This window comes from Haemorhous mexicanus, chromosome 1, assembly GCF_027477595.1.
Source record: "Haemorhous mexicanus isolate bHaeMex1 chromosome 1, bHaeMex1.pri, whole genome shotgun sequence".
NCBI classification, from domain to species: Eukaryota; Metazoa; Chordata; class Aves; order Passeriformes; family Fringillidae; genus Haemorhous; species Haemorhous mexicanus.
In genome coordinates this window covers 126,407,031-126,432,999 of record NC_082341.1, presented here as the reverse complement: position 1 = coordinate 126,432,999, position 25,969 = coordinate 126,407,031, and the positions used below count along the sequence as shown (strand labels likewise).

General features: G+C 39.2%; 1 protein-coding gene across 6 annotated transcripts in view; it reads left to right on the top strand.

Annotated features, from left to right (window-relative positions):
• Positions 1–25,969, top strand: part of STAU2 (staufen double-stranded RNA binding protein 2) — a 151,482-nt gene that overhangs the window by 107,729 nt on the left and 17,784 nt on the right. The gene's annotated exons all lie outside the window — the stretch shown is intronic.

Genomic DNA, 25,969 nt, shown 5'->3' with positions numbered 1-25,969 from the left:
CCGAGAGCGAGCCTCGACCGCCTGCTAAACAAGGGCTGTTTGAAGTTTCTTTTTAACATTTCCAAGACGTTAATTCAGCAGGACATCTCCACTGGGGTTCTCGATGTCACCAAATCAGCAGCTGTTGAAATCCATTCACTTCAGCATGAAATGTTTGCATAAGTTTTTTTTCTTTTTTTCTTTTATTTGTGACAACAGCAAAGTAAATAAAACCCTAAAAATCCTGCACTGCTCAACTTGTAGATGTGTGAGAACAGCTTCTGGTCGCAATTGTAGCTGCTAAGGCAAAATATTTATTTGTAGAGAACAATGACAATGAGAGTTTATTATGATACAGAAAAAGTACTGATTTTAGTAGACATTTCTGTCACATTTTTCTATGTAAACATTCAGTTAATTTTTGTGCCAGCTGTCGAACTTGTGTGAAAAGTGTTTTGAAATGGAATTGTCTTTGTTTTTCAATTCAAAAAAATCTTAAAAGTCTAAAAGCAAATGTTTCCTATTCTTTCCAGTCAGTAAATGAAACACTGTTTTTCGTGTAGGAAAACATTTCTATCTGACTCACATTTCCCTGAGAAAACAGCTTGTATCATAGAATTAGTTTAGTTTGAAGGGGAAACAGAACAAGGCAAGACATGTAAACATATTACAAAGCTTACTTTGATATTTAAATGCTTTTTTTTTTTTTTTTCCATTTCCTGGCCATCTGAAAAAAGGTGTGGTGAATGTAGTCAATTGTAAATAGAAACTCTGTATTTTCAGTCAGCTTCATTGTTAAACCCGAGAACTGCTGACCACATATGAAGACTCCCCGTTTGAGCCATCCTTCCTCTGTTTATTAAATCTGTTAAGACTTAAGTGTATTTTTACAAGTTCATTAATGTATTCCATTCTCTCTGATGTATTTTTTCCCACTATTATCAGATTTCATTATATGGGAGGAATTATCAGATCAACCCATTATACAGCCGAGCAGTGTTAAGTCTGATTGGAATTTGGGCTTCCCTCCGTTTACAGGGGGAATATTGTGTAAATCAGACTCTCGGGTTTCAGTGGGAGGCACAGGGCTGCACAGCATCCATTTGTCAAGTTGATTGCACCTCAGCAAGGCTGCATTAGCTTGTCTTTGAACAGAAGTGAAATCCTATGCGAAGCTCCCCTTTCTGTCATTTACACTAACATCCATCCTCTTAAACCAAGGCCTCAGAGAAAAAACAAAGTGATGGCACAATATAATCAGTCACTCAGGTTGTCTGTCATCTGTTTTCTTAAGGAAATGACTTTTAAGTTAGTGGAGCAGAAAATTGAAGAAAATTAGCAGAAGGTTGTTGTAGAAGCAGGAGGAATTTTTAAAAATTACAGATGTACAGGGAGAAGCTCTGTTGCATAGAGCCAAGAGAAATGCAATTGATTCTGGTTTTTGGTTTAGTGTTATTGTAATGCCAGCGTACCCAATATGCAATAATTCAACTTTTAATGAGACTTTATTCATAAACTTGAATTGGGTTGTAAACGCACCATAAAAAGCTGGTATGCACATTTTCAGCTTTTATATCAGTGACTGTGTTTTATGATGTTGAATACTCCAGTAATTCGCACTCTTTTCCATGTGTCAGGAAACCTGCCTACATATCTCAGAAATGTTAAGTTGGAAAGGCTGTTGTAAATAGCTTTGGGAAGAGACTTGGAAGTTTATTGAAAGTCAGAGAACTGGCTTTTTTTACCTGATGAAAATGGCAGTAGTAAATAACAATAATTACTCAAACCAATGCACAGGGAAACTTGTACAGTACAACTGCGACAGTTGCTACAGGGTTAGAGGTGTAAATGAAGAAAAGACAAAGACACACATTTTGCATAAGGCCAAAATACCACATTTTAATACACTTCTTTTCCTCCCATCTTCCTAAACTCTTCTGTCCACTTTGGAGGTAAGTTTTTAATTAGAGATACTTTGGTTTTGCTTCAATCACTAGGATAGTCAGTTTTGTCATGTGTATCTTAAGGGAACATTTTTCACTGTGGTATTTTTTAAGGGAGGATTGTGTATGGCTATTTTAAGTTAGAGAAAAATAACACATTCCTAGTCTAAAATAAAAACAGTGAGTTCTTGCAACAAACTGGTGTGAATTTTGAATTTATTTAGTTATTTTGAAATAGATACGCCTTCTAACAGCTTATCATGTAGTAAGTGACTAGCATCTGTCAAATGTGCTTCTTTCTTTTCTTTTCTCCCTTTTTCATTCTGCCCAAGGGAAAATTGCATGTGGTCTTTATTTGTTTATATTATGAAAAAATAGTAGTTTAAATGTTACAGTGCAGTAATTGAAATATTACTGATCTTGGGTGAGAAACCTCTTTTCTAATATTTATTTTTCCCCATTTTATTCCACCAGAGATAGGGGCACAAAACCTCACAAAACACGTCAGGTTATTAAATTGCTCCATCTTAACATTCCTTGGAAATGTAGAAAAAGGTTAGTATTTTCGATACTATGTATAGCATGTTCCTATAACTTTCACAAATAACAGTAGATTGAAGCTGGTTAATTTTTCAGTCACTAAGTATTAGGATTTATCATGTGTCCCTTGAATAAAACTTCAATTGGCTTGACAATCTTGAATATACTTTAATTTGAATAATTTTACTCAAAGACAGATATATAAGCATCTGCAGGATCAGAGCATAAATGAATCCATTTTTCTCTTAAAAAATAAATCCTAAATCGTTTCAGAAGGAAAATATTTTTAAACAGAGCGTGCAAAATTATATAAAAAGTTACAGAAATATCAAATGCACTGCTCACGCAACTCACATTTAATGAAGATATATATTACTCGAGGATGTGGTACGAAGATGATAATGGCTACATTTTCCACTACTTTTCCCTTTTATAACTTGATGTTAACATTTAGGAATTCAGGAACTTGAGAGCACTAGAGATCAATCTTGATTTGTTTATTTTTCTTTGTTAAGATTTTGATAGCCTGGTAATGCTTTTGTTTGAAAGAGTATTCTTTACTTCCTCTTGTGGGGCATGAAATATTGTTATACCCGGCTCTTCCTCTGAAATAGTGGAAAACAATTTAGGTAACTGAATCTTTGATGAGGAGACCTGAGATTGAAAGTTCTGGCATTTAATTGCCCTTTTACACATAATTCTTCTATGTTTAACCTCAAAGGTGATTAAAAAACTTACATCTTAATTGCATAGCCTCATTCAATCATTAGTACTTTGCCTTGAGGCAATTTATTACAACTTTATTTCCCTGAACCATCAATGAAGATGATGCTGAATTTCATATTAGCCAAATGTCCTTTTGAGATTAATGTGGCAATATAGATTTTATGCAAGCTTTTTCCGCTTTAATATTTGTGTTATTAGATTGGGGTTATAGGTATAGCACAACTGTTTGGGCAGTTTAGAGAATGCTGCGTGCCTTGCCTCAAGAACTGGTGCTGGAGTTTTATTTGAAAATGTGCATCTGCAAGAGGAAATAGTAGCAGGGCATTCTCTGATGTGCTTCTCTATAGCTATTTTTAGAGCTTACTCCCAAAAAGTTTTCCACAAGATAGTAGTTGGACTCCCATGGTGAGAAAGCCCTGGGATCAGATGGGTGAGGAGGTGAGGATATGGGTGAGGATGTGGGTGCTGTGCCACAAATGCCATTGTTAATGTTGGGCAAGTCACTGTAAATTGCATCTTTCACAGTGGTCTTATGGCAGTTCCTACATTCTTAAAATTTTGAAGGGTTTCAGCTGTTAGGGCTATAAAATACCAAAACCCCCTTGTGTTAGTTGGAACTCATCATGAGCATGTTTTCTGTTATGTTCTTTAATTCAGTTTGGATAGGTATTTAAATATGACAGGTAGAAAGCGCTGAGACACTTATGCTACTCTACATAACTGCCATAATTTAAAAATTCACTGCTTTTCCATACCATTCTCAGATTAGAACTGGCAGCTAGTGGCATTCACTTTGCAAGCATTTCTGCTTGCTCAGAGCTCAGGGAGATTTCAATAGATCAGGCTGGTTTGATGAATGCCTCAAGCGAGGTGTGCTGACGCCAGTGCCAAAAGCACCGTCCTGCCTTTCCTCCACTTCTGACTTCTCATTCCTGACCCTCTACCACGCTATCCTTTGAGCTATCACAGCTGTTTATCCTACAAGCAGTGAGGGAGAGGAGGCTGGGGGAGGACAGGACTGCTGCCATCACTCACTGCTCTGGTACAACCAGCAGAAGTGTTGGTTTGGCTGCAGACTCTGGAGCCAGATGAGTGGGCTATGTAAGCAAGCCAGAAGGGTCTCCCAGCATTCCAGAAAAGTGAACGTGTAAAGTACCATGGAATTTGGTGAATGTTACATCCTTCCTCTAAGGAACAGGTAAGTTCATGCTAGCAGCAGCTCAAACAGTAGCAGCCTCCACCCTAAACTCTAGCACATTTCACCTCCGGAAACAAAAGCATAAGTGAGGGTGCTCAGACACTTGAATTAAGTGGAAGAAGAGTATGACTGGATATTAAATTAGTCTCAGTGGAAATTGGATATGTCTGGAAGAGTAGGGCAAAAGCAAAAGATAGAAAAAAGCAGGAGAAAAAGCATACCAGAAGACTCAAAAGAGGAAGAAAATGTGAAAATAAGAAAGAATTAAATAATCACTGTGGCAGTCCTGCAAAGGTCTCAGTGGTCATTGAAAAGGCTTCAAGAAGGGAAAGCAAGGATTTTTGTTGTTGTTGTATGTCTCCTGCATTGAAGGAAACAGGAGTAAAATTGGGGGTGGGTGACTTTGGAGTTTAACTAGATATGCCTAAAAGATGCTTGACTTCATAATTTTCTCCTCCTAATAGAAACAGCCCTCAGGGCCTCAAACTTTGGCTAATCATTTAGGTCAAAAGGGTAATAATAATGTAGAAGACCATGAATTAGAAGTGTACCCTGGGGAAAGCTTGACCCAATGCAGAAGTAGAAAATAACCATACAAAACTCTGTAATGGGATCCTCTGAAGCTGAATGGGAAAATGAGGGCTCATACAAATATGCTCACCATCTAATATGAAACATAACTCCAGAAGTATGTATTTTTATTCCCTGTTATGAGTGAAACCACTGTGGAGTTACTGTAACACTGAGGCTGAACTAATCCCATCACAGGATCAGATCTTGGTAATAAATAGTTCCAGGTGTGATCCAAGGATTGGGAATGTTTAGATTTTTTTAAACTGAAAGGTGTAGAGTTTTTTCAGTCTTTCCACTGAGAAGGGAGGATTGTGTGAGGTGTGAAACTCCTGTCTCTCAAAAGATAGGCCTGACTCTTGCACATCTTTTTTTGCTGGTATATCTATCTCAAATATTTTACCAAGAGAGCTGATATTATTCTGCACATGTTATGAATGAGGAAATGAGGGATGAGGATGCTGGCAAACCTGGAAGTAAAAACATGGTCCCAGTGCTCTATTTCATGAGTTCTGCTGCCTTCTAGGTCATCCTTACAACCTGCCATTTTATTTATTGTGAAACTTTGTGGTTTTGATGGGACATGTTTGGGAAAGAGTGACTCATCTTGTGCGTGGCATTAGACAGGGATGGAATGAGCATGTGTGTAAAGATTGTGCCATACTGCACACACATGAAGGACCACACTAAGGCTACACAGGCAATCTCACAGCCAGTGTCTTCATGCTTCTCAGTCTTCATGGGCTGTGTCTAAGGGCTTGGAGGTCTATGAAACAGGCCAAACTTGTGTGTGAGGTTGTTAGTGCCTTTCCACAGGCTGTGGCTATATTGGCAGCAGATAGATGGCATAGCAGCAGGTAGTGCTGATTATCTCAGACAGATAATTTGGATAAGTTTGTATCTGAAAAAGGAGCTGCCAAGAGTTGTCTCTGTGTTCACACTAAGCATTTATATCTGTTTCTGCACCATCATCCCTCTCCAGAATTTATTCAGTGGTCTATAACCATCTATACAACCCCATGCAGCACTACAGGCTTGGGGAGGAGTGACTTGAGAGCCACTCAGCAGGAAGGGACCTGGGAGTGCTGAATGTGAGCCAGCAGTGTGCCAAGAAAACCAATGGCATCCTGGCCTGTACCAGCAACAGTGTGGCCAGCAGGACCAGGGCAGTGATTGTCCCCCTGTACTCAGCACTGGTGAGGCCACACCTCAGATCCTGTGTTTAGTTTAGGGCTCCTCATTTCAAAAAGGACATTGAGGTGCTGGAGCAAGTCCAGAGAAGGGCAGTGAAGCTGGTGAAGGGTCTGGATCACAAGTCCTGTGAGGAACAGCTGAGAGAACTGGAGGTTCTGTAATATGAAGGAGGTTGAAAAGAGGTTGTAGTGAGGCTGGAGTTGGTCTCTTCTGCCATGTCTCAAATAAATGAATGAGAGGAAAGGACCTTAAGTTGCATCAGGGGAGGTTTAGATTTGATATTAGGAAAACATTTTTACTGAAACAGTGGTTAGGCATTGGAATAGTCTGCCCAGGAAGGTGGTGGAGTCATCATCTCTGGAAATGTTCAAGTGGCATCTGGATGTGGCACTTGGGGATATGGTTCAGGGGTGATTATGGTGGTGGTAGAATGATGGCTGGATTAGGTAAACCCTGGCAATCCTGTGATTCTGTATCAGACCATCAGGTAAGTGGTCACTTCCACTCATTATTTTCCATGTGTGCATTTCACTTACAGGCAGGATTAAAACAGTTTGGGACCTGAAGTCCGAATCCTTAGCTCCCTAATCCAGAGAGATCAGGATGGAAAGAAAGCATGGTGAGATAGAAAGAGTGCAGAGACAACTGTGCGTCTGCATCCACACTGGCACTTATGGGGAGAAAGCAAGCAGGTGCTGGAGATCTGTGCAAAGAAAAGAATCACAAGTAGGCATCAATTATAGGGCCTCAGACTTTGCTTTCCTTCAGTGTGTGCTGCTGAGCAGAGGCCCTGAGCCAGGGACAAAGTGTTCTGGGACATGTCCTCTGTAATACTTTTAGATTTCTTGAATAATTCACAAAGCTTTTGGACACCTTTTCCCCAAACACACACAAAGCCAATTGTGCTATACAAGAGTTTGAGAAACTCTGTAAGGAAAGCAGCTTACTTCTTCAGCCTTTATGTAGGCATTCTAGAGCAGATTGCATTATTCCCTATTTTGAGAGAATGACAGCTGAACACGTAATGTTTGCAGAGTTAATATACTTTAGTCATTTATTTTGTATTTTTTTGAGAGTTACTGCCTCATTTACAGTGTAATAGTAATAGTCATGTTCTGCATGTAGGTATATTGCCTTTGATTGGGAACAATACCAATTCCTGTACCAAATGAAGAAAACTGAGTACTTCATGACTTGATTATTTGTGTTCTTTGCACAGAATAATTAAAGGGTCATGCCAAAATCTTATCAGAGCATGACTATTTAGCATGCCAAGACTGAAGCTATTTAGGTGGCATACTAATCACTTATTTGCTGACAAGATTCACTTTTAGAAACTCTCTCTTCACTCTTTCACTATTGATAGTTAGAAGTGTAAAAAGTGTAGTTATCAAAATGCATTTGTGGGAAGAAAGAATAAATTTTCAAGTGACTTGTGATTAGAGATGCTTCACTTTAGAAAAAAATCATCAGGGAAATGGATTTTTAAGAGCCAAGCAAATATTTTCTGAAAAATCAAGGTATGGGTAGGTATTTGAAAGTCAATCAGCCCTGGCACAGCTACTTATGTTAATCCTTCTCAAAATCTTCATCATAAAATTTTTGCACTCCAGTTACTTATCTAGAACATCATTTTAATCTGTAAGTATTAACTTGTTTCAGAAGTGTGGCAGCTGAATAGGAGAAACTGATGGTTAAATTTTTCTGAATAGTTGAAATATCCAAGACACTGAAAAATTACTGTAGTCCATATATGCTTTAAAAAATAGATCCTCTATTTGCCATTAGATCTTCTTAAGCCACAAATATCTACCTGGTTATTTTTTCATAAGTGTTTTCTCTATTAAAGTAATTCATCCATCCCCAAGCAATATATTTAACCATTTCCAGTAAAACACAGTTTTGAATGTTGCATTTATCTTGACCAACAGAGTTAATGAGTTAATCCACAGCTTTCCTTGAAGTATATACCCATAAACATTGGTCTTTTGCAGAAGAGACTTTAAAGGATTTATCTGTAGGTGCTTGAAGGAAAAACCATTTGCTAAAGTAGTATTAAGACTTACAGATTCTGTTTAACATTTGAAATACATCAGTAGCACTAAGTCAGTTTGAATGTCTCAGCAACTAACTAGTCCCAGAAAGAATTGGTGGTATCCCACAAAGTGCTGATCTTCAGCATTTTTAGTGCTTTGCAGAATTGATTTCTCAGTCCCAAGGCAATTGTCCATATCATGCAAGTGCTGCATACTATTATAGTCAGAAGCCTCCGTTTGAGAGTAATCCAAGAAAAAATGCCAGTGTATTGTTTCCAAGTTATTTTTGTGAAATATTTGGCTCCAATGCATAGCTAATTTTCAAAAGGCTCTTTGAAAGTCTCTCGTTAGAAAAATAGATATTTTTTATGTGTGCATAGTTCATTTTTAAACCAAATCTAGCTAAAAATTGCCACATAAGCTGTTTTTCAACAGAGGGCCAATAGCCATATTTTTGTGTCTCCACAGAAGGAATACATTTATGTTTTTAAAATATAAGTATTTGAGTAGCCATATAAAATAAGCAACATGAAGGTGCCATATTGAATTCATTAGGATTTCTCTCTCATATGTAACCCCAAGTATCTAGACCCTTATAGTTTTGTTGGCAGAGGGAACAAGTGCATGGCTTGCCAGATCAGCTGGGCTATGAATAGCTAAACATTAACACACTTCCAAGCTCATGTTTTGGTTTGGGTTTCTGCCTTCAGTGTAGGTTAAGAAGTCCCCACTGATGATACCATCTCCAGACCATATTTAGCAGACGTATTTGGCCTGTCCTGTTATCACCCCACCAAAGCCAGGAGATGGAGTATCCTTTGATCCCTGGTGCCTTTGGCTGTTCACTGCTCAGCTTTCTTGCTGCTCTTTGTTCACTAGGGCGTAACTTCAAGCTCAGTACCATAACACACTTGCTAGACTGTGGAGCTGCCAGGCCCTAGGAAGCTGTGATTCCTATGGCTGTTGCTGTCCCAAGGATCAGTGGGCTCAAAGGAAACCAAGAGCAAAGAACAGGTCACTGATTCGGTCTTCTTCTCCTTTGATATAAGTAATTACTGGGAAACAAAACTTAACTTTCACTTCATAACCAGAAATTAGTACCATTTTTGTTTGACATAATGACATCTTAAGTTGTTAAAGGGAGCCCTTGGTGGCTCTCAGGGATTAGTGGGGGGAAATATTTCACTTGCAGGTCAGCTGCACGGATCTGTCCTGGGGCACGGGTGATTGACAGCTGTTCCAATGTGATGTCTGCAGGAGGGCCTGTGAAGGAAGCTGCAGGTTTGGGGCTGGGTGGGCAGGTGTCAGCACTGCAGTCCCACGCTGCCAGAATGAGTAATCCCTGCTGGCAGTGCCATCACGGCTGCAGGGACCGCGTGGAAGCCCAGGCTCAGGGTGAGACCCGGGGGTTTCTGCTGCTGGGGCTGTGCCTGCATGGGGAACAGTGTGAAACCTGCACCTTGAGGTAGCTCAAGTGAAGCAGGAACCTGTCCTGCGTTGCTTTGTGCAGGCAGTTCTCTTTAAGCCTGAGCGTTACAGAGTGGGGCAGCTCTGGAGAAAGAGAATGCCAAAGGGAAGGCTTTAATGCCCTTCCCTATTTCTGTCCCAGATTCCTTCCCACAAACCTGCATTTCACCAGGCTTTTTCCCTTACTGCTTCAGCTCCTTGCTACACTTTCCCATGCAAGCTTTTTTTCCCTTGTAAATGATGTGAAGCAAATACCTAATGTTATCTTTAGTGCTGACACAAGAAAATTAGAGGAGGTATATTACAGTGCTGCTCAGTATTCTTTCCAGAGAAAACTGCTGGTTAGGTCAATTTACTTGGCACTGTACACTGCTTTAATCTTAACTTGAGGCCTGCTATAGATGTACAGCAGCTGGGTCTAATGTCTTCATGCATGGTTGCAAGCAAGTCAGTTAATTTCTCTTTGTTGAGAGGTAGGAATCAAGCAAATTTTTCTCTGTTGAATGGAAACATTGTGGGGCTGGTAACAGGTGAATAAGCAATACTGGATAACAAAACAACCTGGAATTTCTGTCTGAAGTTTGAAGGGCTGGATTCCATAAAAGGGAAGTCGCAGTTTCATCTCCTTTAAAATGGCAGTGGTTTATCCCCAGACCTTCAGTTAGAGAAATTAAAAGGAAAACTGGCTTGACAGACTTTGTGAGAAAACATGTCACCAGTGAAGAAGCACTTGGCTTCAAGTCCACTTGCAGTGCTGTAATCTGCTAACTGGAGTGGTCAGTTTATTGCTAAACCTTTATTCAGGGTACAAAAGCTAAACAAACTGCTCACCTGTCATGCTGAGGTCTGCTCAGGCTCTCGATGACCTCTTGGGTTATATTCATCAAGTTTGGTGGCATATATCCATAGAGGTAGCCCTGGCTGTGCAGACTGCCACCCACAGCCCAAGTTGCTGCCACATTCTATGAAGTTGTTATAGACTGGAGCTAAATTCATTGGATCTTTTGACTTGAAAGTGGTGTTTAGTGTTAGAACCAGTCAAAGAGTTACTACTTAAAAATAGGTGCTAATAAAAATGTCCAATGTTCTGATTAAATGTAAGACATGGGCTATGGGCCTGTGGCTCATAGTATAACCAATAAGCTTCTATCATATTAACTAATAGTAGCTTAATTACAAATACACCTTAAAATTACATGTAGCTGTTCATATTTTTATAAAACAAAACTTTAGATTAAAAAAAAAGACAAAAAATCTAAAGAGTAGAAAATGAAGTCTAGGTCTTTCTTCTCACGGATGACGTGCTGTGGGCAGGGGGAGAGAGGGAGAAATAATCTTCTCAATTTACTATAATCATTTTTTGTTGATGTTGTTCCTGTGTCTGTATTCATAGAACCATAAAATTTTGGGCGTTAAAAGGAACCTTAAAGATTGTCTAGTTTTACTCCCCCTGCCATGGGCAGGGACACCTTCCACTAGATCCAGGTATTCAGAGTAGAAGGACATACTTCCAAGCACCATAATTTTTTCCAACAAGACCTTCTTCATCTGTATAGCCTAGCTTCTCTCATTTAATGCAAAGGCATATATGAGAAGTGGGAAATCTCAGTCCAAGTGGGATGTCAAACTAACCCTTCTTACTCCACGGCTGGCATTACTGCTGAAGTCTCCATGTTGTCAAATCACCAGCTGAGGGAAGCTGCATTTCAGAAACCTTCGGCTAAAGAATCAGTAAAAAGCTATTAAAAATGACAACCTGCATGGGATAGAGAATAAGCATAATCAATCTTGTTATTTCCATAGAGCGTATCTCTGCTATTAGTTGAAAGAGCAGCTAAGATGCAAAGATTAGTCTGATTTTTCCTCTCAAGCTTGGCTGCTTAAAGCACTTTCCTGTAAAGTTCTGTGTTTACCTAAGCCCTTAGGGGAAAAGCCACCTTCCCCTCCCCTACCCCTAGTGGAGCTAATGAGCCATGCCTGTTATCCTCCAAAAACTCTTGTTTCAGCAGAAATTAATCCACTTTCTTTGCCTGGTTCTAACACATGCCATCATGTTAAGCCAGGAAAATGAACCTTCTTGCCCTTTTGTGCTGACTGGAGACTGACAGATAGGTAGCACTTCTTTGTGTTTTCTTTAGTCATTATGTAGTTTGACCCTAAATCTAAGCCAGCTTAATTGCTCACTGCTACCCAAAGAGCCAGTCTCATTCCTTTCTTGCCATCTCATTCCCAACTGCATGACTGCCCTGTCTCCTTTGCATGGCACTTGTCCCCATGGTGACTTGGTTTAGAGTTCTAGACTTAGAAAAATATGAACCCTAAAAAAATACATTAATAGAATTACAGCTCCCGTTGGGAGGTCAGTCAGGTGCCTGTGATTTGATGAAAGTCAGGAGCACCTTCATGGCCTGAGAGAGGAGAGACTGGACAGCCAATTTTAGCAGTGACCCAGTGTTAGGTCAGCTTAGCTGTCTTGCCAAACTAGCCTTGGTATTCTGTAGAGGGTAGCATAATTGCACTATTCCACAATAAACCTGTGGTGAGTCAGCTTGTATAACTGAATTAACTTTCCCAGTGAATCATGTTTCTAATGTAGTTCATTGGGCATGGCTGCACAGACCATCTGTTAGTGGTGAAACTGATGTGTATGCTTGACATGCCACCCCTTCTCTTGGTGCCACACTTCAGGCCTGTAGGAAGAATGAGATGGGAAAACTGACCATCATTAAACATGATTTCATTTTTCCTGCCAAATTATTTGTATACTGGTCATTGGCATGTCCTGAAAGACAGTTGTAGCAGCATAATTAACGGGGCAACACAAGGGCTGGAATGGTGATGGGAGGAGTGGAGAGAGAAGGAGTGAGGAACTGCTTAAACAAATTTTGGCACAAAAAAAAATATCACTATAACTATGGCTGTGGTAAGGATTTAGCAAAGGTTTTCCTTTATCTAAAGTGTAAGGGACATTTACATTTGGAGCAGAAGGTCTGAGTTTAGCTGTATTGTCAACATGCCACACTGAATTGTTGTGACAATCTCAAAGATTAGAAGGGTAAGGCAACTTGCTTCTTGTCAGCGAAAGGGGGTGCGACTCTGAGCCCTGAATATAGGGGAAGATAAAGCAGCTGTCTGGCCAAAACTGGCAGTAAGTTAGTTTTAGAAGGACCTTCTAGGATTAGATAGCATATTCAGCATTTGTAGCTTACACAAGATGAATGGGGGAGCAAGGGACTGAGAGCAAGTGCAGCATTTTGCAGATATCACCTGTCTGGGAATGTGCACCCCTCTGAAACTTCTCAGCTGGAGCAAACATCCTGGGTAGATGACAGGACAAATCTGAACCTGCAAAAGTTTGGATTTCTATACATAAACCTGCCTTAGCATCTAAAGAACTTATGCTGGCATCTGTCTATTTACAGCTTTGTGTTTGCTGGTATCTTTTGATAAATGCTACTGCATAAAAACCAATGCACTCTCAAATTCTCAGTAGGGGCTTACTGAAGCAGAAGCAGAATAACAGAAGAATCAATCCCACAGTATGACAGTGATCTTTTACAAACAGCTTTGAAGCATTTGAATGTGTAATATTTTGTGATTGCATGTAAAGTTCTCTGATGTCTTTCAGAGAAATTTAAAATCTTGCCATATGCTTCAACCTTCTTTTTTTTGTGTCCGTGGGTTATGTGCAAATCTCTAGGGTGACTGCTAGAACAGTTGTGAGCATATTGGATGCCTGCATGATTCAGGGAGCAACTTGAAATGTGCTCAGCATCCCACGCTGACTACGGCCCATTGAACCAGAGAGCTCTCAACACCTTGCCACAGCAGGCTCTTAACAAGTGGACTGCATTATGTTAACTTCCTTGGAAGGAAATCAAGTACTGCTCCCTCAAAATCGCCTGTGCCTCTCTGCCCAAATTTATAGGGGCTGACAGACTTTCTCTCAAGTAATTCTTTAGTGCTACTTTGCTCCACAGTGTGTGAAGGAGAAAACTTGTTATGGAGAGTGTCCTGAGAGCCAGACCCATAGGGCATGTCACTGCCACCTCAGGTTCTTAGAAGGCTAAAACCAGTTTGTGTCAATGCTCCCCCTTAGGTGCCCTAATTTTCAGATAGAAACATGACCGTCACTTTGACTTAATTACATCATTTCCTAACATACAATATTGTTCAGGTTTTGTTTTCTTGTCTGTGCCGTGTGTAAAGTCTTTATAACAAGACCTAAAATAATGGCTTTTTAGTAAATTAATTAATAAATATTACATATTAATTCCATTTCCTATAGCCTTTCAAAACAGAGGCAGAACTATCTATATACATTTTTGTACTCCCTAAGTAAAAAGCCCCATCCATTTAATGCTAATTTTGAACAACCTTTTAATCAGAATCAGACCACCTGTAGTATTTTTCATGTAAGTCTACAGAGAGCCACATGCTACATAGCATGTTACAAACTTTGAATATTCTATGTGTGTAGATATGTTTTATTACTAAAAGTTTGCTTTATGTGCTGTGTGCCCTGATCTTTATTTTAGGACTTTTTTTTTTACTTCTAGCTGTCTCAGTTACTAAATTTAAGGCATACAGCCCCAATTCGCAGCTCAGTCACCTTCTATTTAAAAAATATTCACTTGTTTCCCCTGAAAAATTCTGAATTTCTAATTATCAAACAGAGCTGTTTATCGTTGTCTGAGGTGTTTGTTTGACAAGCAGTCATGCAGAAATAGTGCAATGTGTAGGCTCCCAGTATAAATAGAAGCAATCATGATCCAAACTGCAGATAAGTAATTGGAATAATAAGTCGAAATAAAGACGCTTTGTCAGTTTGCATTCCTTTTTCTGAAGCAGCTAAGGGCAAGTGTAGAAACTGATCCTTATCTTTGGTTTTTCTCCCAAAATAAGGATAAGATTGGATTTAAGAATAAGAGCTTACCATATGAATTTAGGTTTATGGAGGATGTATTCTAGACTGTCAAAAATAGTATGCCTAAGGCAAATTTGCTTCTAAAGAAAAGAAAAGAATGCAATAAAGCTTAGAGTTATACTGAAACTGAACTGCAATATATTATGAAATAGCTTGGTTCAGTAATTCCTGGATTGTTGCATTCATATTTTCAGCCCACTATGATTCTTTGCTGATTAAAAAAGTCCTCTGATAAATGACAAGGACTAGTGAAATTAAGGGTGTAGCTTTTTCTCCTGTCTGAACTTTCAGACCAAGAAGTAGATAATAATTTGCACTTACCAAAAACAGCATGGTGACCTGAAGCTATTTAGTTTATTTTAAGGAGCTGATTGAGAGTAATGATGATGAAAATAGCCTCAGTGAAAAGTGACCATCATGCCTATGTAAGAGACAATGTCTGACTAAGAAAGCTCTGAAAAATTGGTCCCTTTTTAGATGCTTTTCATTCTCTGATGTAGGATCTAGAGGATGAGGTCAAAGGACTTAAGTATGGTCTGTGCAGTGTCTAGCATGACTTAGCCTCAATGCTGCTCAAAATTGTAGCAGAACAAATAGTCTTCCGATTCCTCACTGTATCATCTACTGAGCAAGAAAGCCTTTTTGGATTATTCTTTGCTACAGGTTTGTAAATATTCTAGAAGTAAAGAATAAGCAGATGCAGCCCATTTTTTCTTGTACTGACAGTTCTTGTTTGTAGACTAGTTGTAGAAATAACTCCAGGACATCTGACATCTTATTCATATGAAATGTGTTGGCAAAATTTGTCATGAATTGATTCCATTTCTTCTAGTTCCTTTTTGGTTCTCCTTTTTTTTTTTTTTTTTTTCTTTTCTGTGGGTGTATTTCTATTTTTTCAATCATTTTGGAATTTGGAAGTTTATTCATATCTCCTTAAGCGTATAATAGTTCAAGGAACACATAATCCCTTTCAGGCAGCAGCTTTTATAGCATGTGGTGGGTGCTTCTGAATCAGCATCAAATGTTGGCATCTCCACTTCCTCCTTCATCAGAAGTAGTGAAGTTTCATCAGAACTAGAGAGAAAAAAATATTTCAAGAGAAGGTAAAAAAGCGGTGTTCCTTTCCTCAGGGGAAAAAAATAGAAAACCAGATTTAATATTAAATGGAAGAAAACAAACCCACTTTTCAAAATCATCCTGTGTACTTCCTTCAAGCTTTACACAGTAAAGAAATTAGAATTTTTTTCACTGAGGATGGATGCTGTTGATAACTAATAATGAGAATTGAATATGGTTTTTCATAAACCACAGCTCATTTCCCTGAATATTTGTAATGTGATTTGATGTTTCTTCCATGTGTGGAGCCTTAGATTCACAATATCCTCTTTCTGGCAGGTCTAGAAAAGAACAAACTTCAGAATAATGGAGTTCCTAATCTGTACAGTCAGATTAATAAAATGTCTGCCAACCTTCTTTCTCCAATTTTCTGATCCATTTGATGTAACTACTGGCAAAAATATTTGAGTTCACTATTCAGAAAATCACTTTTGAGCTCCTGAGGCGGGTACTCTGTCTGTCTCAGCCTCTTGCAGGGACAAGAAGCAGGTGCCTGGCAGCCTTTCCTCCTGCCTTCTTTGCACCCTGACTTTCCTGGGATATCATCCCTGTAGGTAGGCAAGGGAGGACTCACCAAGGTGAGTGAAATATACTGGGTCTGGTCCTGAAGAAGGCTGAAACTCTGTGGTTGTTCTCCTGGCTGGTGTTCACATCTCAGATAATTCCATTGTATCCAAATCTTTCTCATCCAAACTTTGAACCCAATTGTTCAACAATCTGAACTCTGCAAGAAATAATTCAAGAAAACGCTTCAGGCAATGGAATGTAAAAAGTTTCTGCTTGTAATGCCATTATCACTTAAATTAATGCATAATCTGATTTTTTTTCTTCTTTAACTGGATATTTATAAGATAGAAAACCCACAGTGTTTCAGCTTTCAGGAGCTTCGTGGGAAGAGCCTATTATACTATAGGTAGGTATTACCCTCATCTCTCTTGCCAACCTCCCTGGTTGAAATAACAGCCTGAGAACAGGTCACTTTATATAAAATAATAACTTTGGGGGATTCATGGCTTTGCTCTTCCCAGATTATGAGCCCAGACACAAAAGTCTGACTAAAGCAATGGAGCCTTTACAAAACCTTTCCAGGGGAAGGGCTGGATGTCTAAGCTGTTTTCCCATCCCAACTCAGAGAAAGATTTTTTTGTGAGATCATATATCAACAAATAAACTTTTAGCTAAGCTATGGGAACAAACCCAAGTTATTTTGGCAAGTAATAACATCAGAGTTGAATGAGGATGATGCAGAAACCTGAATTTTCAGTTCTTAATTTTGTCTCATATTTCTAATACTCTTTGAAATTAACAGATAACATTCTATCTTATTTTTACTTTAACTTTATTTCAAATTTAAATTTTTCATCAAAGACACATCATTTCTCAGTGTTGAAATCAATATTCTGTGATAACTTAATTCCATTTCTGGATGCAGCAGACCTAGATTCCTTTCTACACTAAATGGAAACAGAGTGCAGGGTATTTAATATCCTGTCATTGACACAGTGCAGGCTGCTACTATTCGGTGAGTAGTATGTAAGTATATGAGTTTCAAAAATTAAAATGAGCTAGTAAGCTAACAAAAGAGCAAGATATAAGCACAGTAATTGTTTTTACATCTAAGTGAGACCACTCCAAATAATTACAAGCAATTTGAATGTTTTGAACAATCTCTTTTAGTGTAAAGTGTACAACCAACTCTTCATAACATTAATACTTTGAAGTAATTGATTTTCAAATACTGAAGCAGGCAGAGCACGAAGCTTGAGACTGGGAAGCAATAAAGACAAATGAAATTTGTGAAAAGATCTATATTTAAAAAAGGCAGTACAAGTTCAGTGAAGCACAGCTCATCTTATAAAAACAGCCTTTGCCCTGTGTGGAAAGAGTTCTATCATTTATAATATGTATATCTTTTATTTTCATGAAAGAAATACAGTATTGCTTAAAGGAGGTGGGCATTGCTGTTGAATTTAGGATATAAAGCTGTTTTCAACTTTATATCCTAAATTTATGTATATATACTATATACCCAAATAAAGTAAACCCTAGCTTGGGCTAGAGCAGAGCTGTAAACAACCTGACCACTTACTTTTGTAATCTGAATTCAGCACCTGTGATCACTCCCTTGTTGTCCAGTAGTGTACTGGGTCTGGCTGGGATGGAGTTAATTTTCTTCCTAGCATCCAGTGTGAGGCTGCCTCTATGATTTGTGATGAAACCAGTGTTGGTAACACACCACTGTTTAGCCACAGCTCAATGAATGGTGCTTGCAGAGAGTCAAGGCCTTTTCTATCACAAACTACCTCAGTGCAAGAAGTTTGGAATGGGCAAGAGTTTGGGAGGGGACACAGCTGGGACAGCTGACCCTGCCTGGCCAAGGAGATATTCCGTGCTGTTCATTCCTTTATGTTCAGCAATAAAGCAGGGGGAGAGGCCTTCCAAGGTAACCATCACTTGGAAAGTGGCTGAGCATTGGTCTGCTGGTGCAAGGTGGTGAGGGATTGCCTTTACATCACGTGGTTCTGCCTCCTTTTCCTTCACTTATTAAATGGTCTTTATCAACCCATGAGGGTTTTTTTCACTTTTGCTGCTCCAATTCTCTCCCCCAGCCCCCTGTGGGGAGAGGGGGTGAGAAGCTGGATGAGGCTTAGATACCAGTCAGATTAAATGCACCACTAATATTGGATGCTTTCAAATATTTCAGTTCAGCAGAACATGGTATTCTGAACGAAGAAGGTGTATAGTGCTGAAAGCTCCCAGCTTCAGCTTTGATATTGCTGTCATTAATCAACTTTATTCTCACAATATAACAAAGGTGTGGGCTAAGTATTCCTTCCTTTTTCCTTTCTCATTTTTTAACTCTGCTGACATGGGCACATATTTCAAGACTTTGGTCTCATATGTATTTCTGAAAACTAATCTGCCAAGGAAGTATGAGAAGGCCATGGATTTTGAGCATGCCATGTACTGATGCCTTGAGAGGCTGACCTAGAACAGAGGCTAGACAGAGCTAAGAGAATAAGTAGGTATTTATTTAAAGGCCTTGAAGGATACACCTTGGGCAGCACAAGAGCCCAGCCAGGACTACACCCAAGATGGACCCAAAATGGTCACAAAATGGAGGACTGGTCACAAGTTTTCACACTTATATATGTTCTGGTCTATTAGCATATTTGGGTTAATTGTCCAATTACAGTTTCAGGTGATGAAGCTGTTTTCTCTCTTCAGTCCAATGTAGTTTATGCTTTTTTGGGCCTGAAATTTGTATAGGTTGTCCTTGGTCTCAAGCTGGAAAAGGATTGTTTTGTCTACCTACTCTGTGAAGAGAACTTACTGACACTTAATATGAAGCTCAGAGCTACATACCTAGGCAGCACAGAATCTGAAAAATATGAAAGCTAAAACTTAAGGCATCATACTAGGATGAAAATATAGGGTCCATGTACCTAATCTAAACAGAAATTGAATAGCTTGGCCTGCAGTGTCTATATAAAAATGTCTTCATTTCAATGCTACCATTAAGTTGCTCAAAAACTGGAGACTAGGGCAGAAAATGTGACCCGGCATTTTATTATATATACACAGCACTTCCTGAGTTACCTTGAGAAATCTCTTCTAGTACACAGGACTGTATTGCTCTTTCTCCACACCATACAGAAATAAACATTTCAACATTATAGGCAGTGTGTTCATCAGTGGTCTGGAAGTAAGCATGAAATCATCTCTTAGTAATGTTTGCTGATAGCATGAAGACCAGCAGAGTGTTAAATGGTGATAAGTTGTAGAATACAATGCAGTAAGCCTTGCTGACTCCACAAAGTGCATTCTGACTCAGCTAACTGCACACTTATTCATCAAGGAACAAGGGATCAAAGCTACACTGTCAGCACAGAGAATTTTTGCTTCTAATTAGGTGATATGGGGTCATATAGGATGGGGAATTGAGTAAGAAATCCCATTGAGCACTTGAACATGAATGTAAAAAGTAATAGTAATTATGAGTTGCAAGATATATCCTTGTATATGGCATTGGTCAAGCTGATGCTGGAGAAATTAATCTAGTCCTGATGTCAGCATTTTTGAAGGGATATGGAAACACTGAAGTAAGTTTAGAAAACAGCCACAAAAAAGTATTTGCTTGAGGAAGTGGGGAAAATGCCTTCTGGTGAGAGACTTGGAAGCTCATTTGGTATAATGTCTAAAGGAAAAAACTGTGAGCTGGCTTGATTCTTTAAGGAAAAATACTTAGGAAAAAATTTGGTTTTTCCTAAAGGCCTCTTTAATCTACCTTAGAAGGACGTAATTAGAACCACTAGCAAAAATCCAAATGTATGAAAATTCTGATGACAGAACATTTTTCTGTTCTGAACAGAAAAATGCTTACCCATGAAAGCTTCTAAATGTCCCTAACAGGATAGGATTGCTTTAGTCAACACTCAAGGATGGCAGTATCATAAGAGGACCAACCCAAATGCCCTCCTTTATGAATTAATGAACCTATGTGCTTTATAACTGCAAAAGAGCATAGAAATCTCACAAACCTGTAACTTTCATCACTAGATCAAGTTGCACAGGCCAGGGAAATCAGTGCACGTTGTGAGAGAGAAGATGGAGCTAAACTGAAGGAAGAAGCATACTGGCATGTGCTGCCAACTCGCTTTCATAGTGAGGTCTCAGGTGAAATCTGAGGAACTAATTCTACTACCTGTGAGTGCTTCTTCTTGGAATTGATGATTTGGTGTCTTTTCCACTTCTGTTTGGGGTTTTGAGTAGTGAATTCACTGTGCTTACATGGTGTTTTGGACCTGTCTGTCTATCTCCTGCAGTTTCTAGCTATGATGAATTTCTCAAAGTAGAGAGGAAGCCTGGCATCCGGCTCTGCTTAATGCAAACACAACTCAGAAGTGCAGTTTTGCAAATGGTTTAAACCTACACAACCAGGCTAATTATTTGGTTCTTTTACTGTTTACTGGGGGGAAATTAGGACAAGTTACTTTTTAAATTCTTATATGTAACTCAGGCCCTATTCTTACCTCTCTTGTTCAATGCTAAATCCCAAAATTCTTGTGGGATTGAAGAGCAGACTTCCAAAAGACAAACACTGTCATTCACTCTGGAGTTCTTTATCCATCTAACAAGTTACTTTTACATTGCTACTACTTTTTCAGCATTGGGTGTTTTTTCCTTCTTTTAGTAGAAAAAAATGATTAATACCTTCCTGTGGATACTTTCCACAGCATATATTTCCTTACACAATATTTTTCTGTTGGTAGAGTGAGCCTATTTTTTCCCATGTTTTATGACTCGATGAAAGCTTGAAAACTACAGAGAAAAAGTTACAGGAGGGCTCTCAAAAAAGTTTGGTGACTTAACTTGGGCTCCAAGCTGTGGGTTCAAAGCCTATCCTGAAGCTTGGACTGCAGACAGTAACACAGTTTAAATACTTCCTGTTGGATACATCATTCAGGTGAAAACACAGACAACAATCTGGTTTTTTATCTGATGGAAGAGTTCTCTCTTTCTAAAAGTCTCCTTGCTCTCTACAAAAAGATAAATTATTTGCTACTGTGATTCCAAAATAAGGATTTGTGGTAGGGCGTTTGCTTGTATCGTAGGGGAATTTGTCCTTAAGCCACAGAATAGTGCAGCCTGTAGTGAAGCCTGCCCCAGTGCAGTCATTACTTTTCTTCTCCCTTAATAATCAGAATCCATTAGCAAGGCTTAGCATATCCAGATCGATCTTGCTCGAGTTGTTATCTCTCCATTAGCACAAAGCAGGGTTCTGCAGTGTACAAGGTCTCCTGACTCTCCCCTGGCCCAATTCTGGTTCTTTGTTTCACATACACCAAAGAACCCCACAGGTTGATTTTAAGACATCTCTGGCCTCTCTATGCAGAAGTGAGCAGAATTTTTTTCACCACATGGACAGGTAATTTATTTCCATATTTTATAACTGCTGTGATTTACAACTACTGTGATTTATAACTACTGTGCTGGAGTTATAATGCTCAAAGCTTCCTCATAAACTATAGTCACTAAAGCATCTTGCATACCTCTCAGATGCCTACAATGCTTCCAGGTTGGGTTAATTTTATGAGATGTTCTGTAGTGGAAGTACAGAGAGAAGCATTTCCAAAGGCTCATTCCTCCCATCTGTTTATTTAGGAGAGGCTAATTCATACTCTAGAGATACCTAGGCTCTTTCTGGCTCTTTCTGCACACAACAATGAACTTTGACTATGTGCTTGGTGAATTCAGGTTAGGTGAGGATGGGTCCATCCATTAATTACTAGCCTGCCATTTCTTATGCAACCAACAGTTTATTGGGTTTTTTTTTAATTAAAATAAAAGATACTGCTGCTTATGAAACTTTAGCTTTATAAATAGGTATGGTTCAAGGTTTTGCAAGAGCACTGGCAGTAGTGACTCATTCCGGCATTTGCAGACATTTTGCAAAAAGTGTTTATAGGAGACAGCACCTCTGTAGACCAGATCCCTCTAGACCTGGATAAATGGTACATTCACCATTTACATTTACATTGCAGGATTTAAGGAGTAGAGTTCATCTGAGCAGAGTCCACTTCCCCATAGTTATTCTTCTCCAGTGAAAGTTGAGAGTTTTGTTAGCTTGAGGCTGGGCACAGGAATCTACCCATATTTAGCTCTAAGAGAATATGTGTTTCACTGGTGACGGAGACAGTTGTGAGGATGGCCTGGAACTAAAGGAAATAAAAGTTTTGAAGTGGAGGGACAATTTAAATTCTTAAAGCTCCACTTGTATTAGCTACTTCTTGGCTTCTAGTGTATGAAAGCTTCTTGGCATGTGCCTGCCTGGGGTCAAGTGGGACGTGGGAGAGATTGTGCTTGGATGTCTGGAGTACTACCACTTGGGGGGGAAAATGTGTAGCATTCCAACAGATATAATTAATGACAAGTGTTGTTGTCTTTCTCCTGTGCCATCCACCCAATGGCTGCCTGGTGCTGACCCCTTGCTGTCCCGCTGACCTCTCCAAAGTTTATTTTAAAAAGGCATCCTTGCTTTCCCAAACTTTTCAGCTAGGCTTCCCTTGGGCTTCTTGTTCAGTGCATGCCCACAGACTACGCCTGTGTCCACTGCTCAGTGATCAGACACAAGTGTTTCCATTAGAGGGATGATTAATGGAAACTTCCTTGGGAATGGGAAAGGGAGAAGTGGGTAATACAAGTCAAGAAACGTGTTAAAGCTGAACAAAGAAACTTTGTTTCTTTGTTTCAAAAATAGCTTATTTTTCAAGTGTGCTGCAAGTTGTCCTTACTCGCTTGGGTCCTGCCCACATCAGTAAAATGCTGCAGTTGTTTCCACAGGGGTGGGCTTGAGAGAGGTTTGTGCTTTCAACCCACTTTGTAGTGAGTGACCACATCAAATAATTCCATCGGCTGAGCTGGCTCCTTTGTTGGCAGATTTAGCAGATATGGGGTTTAATGCTGCATAGTGCAGGTGCATGGAATTTTCTATGTCTAAATGCAAAGTAATAAAACAATGACTGAAGAGTACAGAGGAATCCAAACTGGCTATAATGAGAGTGCAGCTGTCAAGTTACTCCTTACTGCTAGCATTCTCCAAACAGAAAACTGCATGACTAAGTCCTTCATTTGCATGATGAGGATCACAGATTCTGTCTGATCTCAAGCATCTCCGCACACTCTGCTTACCCTTTTCCAGTTGTAGGATGTTAGAGGCAGAAACCTGCTCCTTCCATTCCCCTTAGACACCACGTTTAGCCCTTTGAATGTCCAGGGATAGGATCCACCCTGGCAGCCAAAGCAACCTGCAGGTTGAAGCAGCACAGCACTGAAATGGGCCCAATGACTGATATTTTGCTGCTGAGGGAACTGATAAAAAGTGTGAGAGACTAATAAACTTGGGAGGAGACTAGAAGCTCTGTGCTGCTGCTTCCCAGGGAAAGCAGAGGGCTGCAGTTTCTAGCAGTACCAAGGAGGACCTTCCACAATGCTTTACAAGGAAGAAGCTTTGCTGTTTCCCAGGAGAAATCAGAGCTTTTGTTGCCTGCTCTTTTAGTCTAATGGTGTATTAAGAGCTTTGAAGAGACCACAATGGAAAATGTTACCTTTGCATAAAGCAAACAGCATGGGTAGCAACTTTGCCTGCCAAACATTGCTGTTCATCAGAATCAAGCAGCTCTGGCTAGTCAGTAAGTTGTTATTTAGCACACGCACATCAAGTCCTCTACTGAGTCAATTTTTCAAGGCTAAATCTTGATTCTAATGCCAAATCAGAAAAACTGGGCAGTTGCACCGTAGCAGAGCAGGGAAACTGATGCATGGGGCTGCAACTGCTATTTTCCAGGTCTGAACCTCCTTTGCCATGTGTACAGAAGCAAATAAATTCATTCCATGTTGACCCATCAGGCATGGATGTGCCTGTGCTGGCTGGGACCCCACGTGCCTGTGCAAAGGGAAGGCCTGCCCCTCCCCTGCATAGCAGTGGCATTCTGCTTTTGTGACATCTGGGCCACTGCAGCTGTTATAAGGAGGGGTTTGCTCTTTTTAGAAATTATTAGCCAAGTAAGCATGGCGTTTATTAAAATATTCAGTGTATGTTGTAAAGTTGTAACTCTGATATAGAAAATATCAGCAAATGATTCAGAAATTTATTGAAGACTTCTTCCTGTCCCTTCTCCAGTGAAGGGTGAGAGTTATATTTGATTGAACACATAACTCAAAAAATACATTTTTTGACTTTTGTATTTTGTCTGTATAATTCATAATAATTTATATTTAGTTATAAACATTGTAAGTTAAAATCGCATATGGAAAATCATGTAAAAATATTGGAGGAAATTATTTTATTTTACTTCTTCATATATGATGAGCTTTGATAGAATCATTGCAGTAATTAAAACACAAGAGAGCTAGTGATCATGAAGAACAGATAGAATCTTTTTTCTTATGTTTCATCAAAAACACTTTTCATGTACAAGTGTGTTGATAACTCAATGTGCAGCTGCTGGTAACACTGATGCCAGTAGAACAGCTTTTAGTCAGGCATGATATTGTAAATAAGATTGAAAAAGATTGAAGGTTAGCAATATATAAGAAGCATGTATGACTATATGAAAGAACAAACTTTCTGTAAATTCTGCAGAACATACTTTCTTAGGAATGAGAATTTGTAAATTTTAGTACAAAATATTTTGCCATCTTATTAATGAAGTGTTCTTTCACAGTCCATTAAGTATCATAATTATTAGATTTTTTTTTTCTCCAAGATTGTTGAGTTTTTGTTGGCTACCATTTTTCATTTCTTCTCTTTATACAGACTTTTTTTTTCCAGCATTTGAATGATTGATATTCACTGTATTGTTAATTGTTGCACCCTCACTGGAGAAGACTAACCAGTGTTGTCAGTTCATTACTGCTTCTTTTGTTTTCTTTTGTATGATTAATGCCCATTGTTGATACCAAGTTCCAGTTCAGTCAATTGTGGCTTAGAAACAAGAATGAAATTAATGCTAGGGAAATATAAACTATCAACCAATTTGCAGGGGTGGCTGATTCTAATGAAGTGAGTTTCTTTACTTAATACATGTGAATATTAAATTCCTCTATGGCATAGCTAGAAAGAAAGAATGCAGAATATTTGAAAATGGGCTTGCCCTGTATCATTAGCTCCTTACTTCACTTAATTTTTAGCCTTGTGGAACCTAAATTGAGTAGAAACAGGGCAAAAAATGGATATGTCATAGACTCCACCTTCAGGGCAGCTGGGTTAGACCCCTGCTTCAGCATCCTTAGCACTGTGTGTCCTGGACCTTGTGAAGTCTCACCTAAGGGTGCACAGAGGTTCACACTTTCTCGGCCATGTCTACTGAAAGAGAGCTGGACCCATTCACACCTCTTCTAGACAGGCACATGCTGTTTCAGGTCTAGAACAGTTTGCTTCCAGGTGATAGGCAAGGAGCAAAACTACAATTCTGAGGTAGAAATACAATCTACAGAAACACTGTATTTTACTGACAGAATGGAAAGGTTTTCAGCACTGGATCGTCTCTCTTGGTGGGTAGTCCGTAGGAAAAAATAAAGCTGTTTTGCATGTGTATTTCTAAAAATGACGATGAATGTAGCCACATAACAATTAAGGAGGACAAAAAGATTTTCATAGGTTGAAATACAAACAGCAGTGGGGTCCATTAAGAAGTACTTTCCTTTACTTCTGGTCCCAGGCTCACTTTGTTTAGCTGAATGTGTTTTGCAGGAGAGTAAAAACGCACAA